Source organism: Limulus polyphemus, unplaced genomic scaffold (genome assembly GCF_000517525.1).
Source record: "Limulus polyphemus unplaced genomic scaffold, Limulus_polyphemus-2.1.2 Scaffold2139, whole genome shotgun sequence".
NCBI classification, from domain to species: domain Eukaryota; kingdom Metazoa; phylum Arthropoda; class Merostomata; order Xiphosura; family Limulidae; genus Limulus; species Limulus polyphemus.
In genome coordinates, this window is record NW_013667749.1 from 1 (window position 1) to 4,682 (window position 4,682).

Consider the following 4,682-nt stretch of genomic DNA (forward strand, 5'->3'; position numbering starts at 1 on the left):
CTTTCAGTTTTATGTTTCAAAAAATTTGGTTTATCAAATATATTAAAAGTTTTCATTTTACACCATCTTGTAAAGTTAATATTGAGACCTGATGCATTTGAAATCTATTGTTTATTCCATTGAGAAGCTGCTTGAACTAACTGAGATACTGAACCTTTCAATATCATAAGTCTTAAGTTGAACTTCATAGACTAGCAAGGACAGATTGACTTTTGAATTATATTGTTGCGTCATCGAGATCATGCGATTCTCACGCTCTCTACTTTCTAGAATTATCCTGTACTTTGGCGAATGTTCTAGTTCTTGCTGGATATAGGGTAGGCTGGTATATATAAGGGGGGAAACGTGACGCAGGGAGAAAAGGTAATGTGTGTGTAGATAGTGAGTAATTGAACTGCAGTCAGAAGTATTGTTGACGTTCGTTGATTAGCGTTTGTTTTAGCGCGATTGTTGAAGTTAAGTGTATCGGTAAAGTTATATTCGGAAAGAATAAACCAGTTTTATTAAGAAAGAACTTGTGTCGCTTAAGTTTCGTTGGAACGAAGTTACGGGAAATCAATTAACAAACAGAGACGTAACAATACTTATAATTAAATATAAGGTTAAATGAAAAATAATGCTTATTCATTTTGTTGACTGAATTACATTCTTCAAAAATTGTATTACACAGTGGTTTTTAATAATTGGACATGTTTATCTTAACACAAATTCATAAGCTGACCAATGTCAAATGTCCAGTATTGTTTTGAATTGAAACTTAAAATTGACATGTTTTTGGGAGAATTTTTGAAAAAGACCAAACATGAATAAGTTAACCACAAAGTGAAATTCAAATAGCTACAGTTTTTTACAACAGTCTTCAAAATTCTAGCTAGTTTTCATTCCTAAATAATATGATACATAATCTTGAAATTATTTGTATCATAATAGATGTTAAAGCTTTGTTTGTACACATTTGGTTTTTGGTAGTTTGTTCTACATTCCAGAATTAAGTTTGTTACAGTCTTCAAAAACATTTTCTAAACCAGCCATATTTAACCCTAATGTAATTCAGTTCTGAGACACAACATTAACTAACCAACTGTGTGATCATATTTAGAGCAATCAAGATGAAAGTTAGCACAAATATAAATTTTCATGTTCGTAACACAGTGGTTTACAAAAAAAGTTGGATTTGCCCATTTTGAGTGTTTTTTTTAAGTGCTCAGAGCTCACACAAAAGCATAATTTTGGGTTTTTTGATCAATTACTCAGTCATATTTTGACAAATTTAAATGGGGTTTTGTACAAAGATGCTTTTATACAGGCAACACACATTTACAAACAAAAATGTTGTACTTGCCCATTTTTCTGTGTTTTTCACAATTTTTCTGGTATCAAAATTGGCCATGTTGGGATTGTGTGGCAGAGACATGTTGCAATTGATCGTGAATGTTGGCTTCTTTAATATTAATACATCATGCTTAATGCTAACGTTCTTACATTGAGGAGCATTACATTGATCAGCCTTACTGAATCCTAATGTAAATTAAGAATTCTGTAGAGTGCATACTATTCATAATTTAATAATACATTAATCAGTGACAGTCAACCATAATGTTTTGCATTCAGAAACACCATATTATGTTAAGAGTATTAAAATTAATTTATGACACAAAAACATCACCTTGACAAACCATACTTAACTTTAGTGTAAATTGTGGGTTCTTTAGTTAGCTTATTATTTTTTATTTTAATTAATATAAAAAAGTTGCTTATAATTTCAGTTTTCAAATTCTGGTTCAACGGACATTATATTATACTTGGAAAATTAGTAAAAATTACCAATAACAAAACCCTTGTGAAGTTTTATAAGAATACCAGAAAATACTGTGTTCATTACAAATGAAATAATAATGCATGAAGTTAGTCTTGTGTTTTTGAAGAACATGAGAATTTATATTAAATAATGCTTAAGTGTTCATTTTTGCTTATTTATGTAAAAAGCTCAAACTATAAATAACAAAAATATGATTTGGTGTAATTTATAAAAACAAAAGTGTCTGGACAATTGTAACAGGTAAAAGTCAGTGATTTTGGGTTATCTCGAGCTATTGGACTTGAGAAAGTCTTTTTCCAAACCTCCAGTAATGGAAGCTGCAGACAAGTTATTGCTTGGTAAGTAAATAAAATGTTTTATTTTCTTAATACTGTTAAAGCAAGTAAAGAAGAATGTTATGGTTCATATATTTAATATTGTGATAATATATTTAAAGATTAAATTTTAAAAAGTATAATTTTAAATTTAGTATTTTGTGTCTTTTTTTTTATATCATTTGCACATAATTCAAAATTGTTTGCCTACCGTTAGTAGAAGCGACTAAATAATAGTAATATTTTCAAGCACCTTTTCTTTTTTCTGTGTTTGATTTAAAATAACTAAGTTTTCTTTTAAACTAAGCTTATGAAAAAATAAAAATTTATTGGAAACAGTAGCTTCCTACCTCATTCATATCAATATGTTTCAACTATAAAAGAGAAACTACCCAAATTTCAATGTGTATTTCACTGAGATTAACCAAATTTCAAATATTTCAAAAATATTTTATGTTGGTAAAGTAAAATGTAACTATTCTTTTAGGACTAAATAATAGTAATATTTTCAAGCACCTTTTCTTTTTTCTGTGTTTGATTTAAAATAACTAAGTTTTCTTTTAAATTAAGCTTATGAAAAAAATAAAAATTTATAGGAGACAGTAGCTTCCTACCTCATTCATATCAATATGTTTCAACTATAAAAGAGAAACTACCCAAATTTCAATGTGTATTTCACTGAGATTAACCAAATTTCAAATACTTCAAAAATATTTTATGTTGGTAAAGTAAAATGTAACTATTCCTTTAGGAACAGTGTACCCATAGTTTCAAGTTACTTGTATCAGGAAACCTTTTATAATATATTTTCAACTTTAAGAATGTTATTCTCAAGGATAAACAGTCATTCCTCATTTATATGGTTTCATTTATCTTGCTATTTAAAATATCTTATGGGATCTACCACTGTATGGTTATCCACAAAAAAATATATAAATCTTCTATGTATTCATTAAACTAAAATACCTACACTCCACTAGAATGTTCTAAGGCCCCCTTATGATTCACAGAAGCTCCACTGGTCCAATATACAGATAAAACTCCTCCTTTATTTCCATAGCTAACCCAAGGAGAAAGACTCTATACCTGAAAAAAAAAAAACCTGATAGGATACCTGCATGTGTGCCAAGTTTGGTCCTGCTAACTTGTGAATGAGGGTATAAATACAGTTTAAAAAATTTTACACCTAAGATTCTGAGAGGGGGGAGTATAAAAACACAAAATATGATGTTACATTACATATGTTTTGTAGAGAAATTGCAGATCTAGCATTTAAATTGTAACTAAATTATGTATGTTTTAAAGAGAAGTTCTAGATTCAACAGTCAAGTTACAGCTACATTACAATATTTGTAGAGAAGTTGCAAGTTCAATAGTCAAATTACATTGTTTTGCATAAAAACTATAGATCCAACAGTCAAATTACAGCTATGTTAAATATTCTTTGCAGTGCAACTGTAGATCCAACAGTTAAATTCCAACTATATTACATATGATTTTGAAGGCAAGTTGCAGATGCAATAGTTAAATTACAGCTATATTAAAATATTCTGTAAAGAACCTGCAGATTCAACAGTCAAATTACAGTTACATGACATGTGTTGCAAAGAAGCTGTAGATGCAACAGTTGAATTATAGGTAGATTACATATGTTTTGCAGAGAAGTTGCAGGTAAAACAAGTTACAGCAACATTATATATGTTTTATAGATAAGTTATAGGTCCATCATTCAAATTACAGCTAATTTACATATATTTTGTAAATAAGCTGCATAATCAACAGTCAAATTACAGCTATATTACATATGTTTTGTTGAGAAGTTTCAAATTGACAGTCGAGTTACAACTACATTACATACATTTTGGAGAGAAGCTGTAGAACTAATATTCGTACTTCAGCTTAATTATATATGTGTTGTACAGAAGCTGCATAACTAATAGTCAGATTACCACTACAGTACATAAATTTTGTAAAGGAGGTGCAGAAAAAAAGTCAAATTATAACTACATTGGATGCATTTTGTAGAGAAGTATATATTTTATAGAAAATCTGAAGATCTAGCTGTTAAGCTACAGCTACATTAAATGTTTTGCAAAGATTCAGTAGATCCAGTACTCATATTACAACTACATTAGATATGTTTCCAAGATAAGTTCTAGCTCCAACTTTCTAATTACAGATATATTACATATGTTTTGAGAAGAAGTTGCATAACTGAATCATATTACACCTATGTTACATATGTTTTATAGAAAATTTGCAGAACTAACAGTCAAGTTATAGCAACATTAGATATGTTTTGTAGAAAAGTCGCACGACAGTCAAATCACAGTTACATTACACATGTTTTGTAGAGAAGTTGGAGAACAAACAGTCAAATTACAGTTACATTACACATGTTTTGTGGAGAAGTTGGAGAACACAGTCAAATTACAGTTACATTACACATGTTTTGTGGAGAAGTTGGAGAACAAACAGTCAAATTACAGTTACATTACACATGTTTTGTAGAGAAGTTGGAGAACAAACAGTCAAATTACAGTTACATT

The 4,682-nt window shown here is 29.1% G+C and overlaps 1 protein-coding gene across 1 annotated transcript in view; it reads left to right on the forward strand.

The window, feature by feature from the left end:
* The first annotated feature begins 2,053 nt into the window (after positions 1-2,053).
* LOC106466063 overlaps positions 2,054-4,682 on the forward strand; it is a 114,348-nt gene continuing 111,719 nt past the window's right edge. Inside the window, exon 1 of the mRNA XM_022394015.1 lies at positions 2,054-2,157. The gene's annotated coding sequence lies outside the window, so the exon portion shown is untranslated. The remainder of the gene's footprint in view (positions 2,158-4,682) is intronic.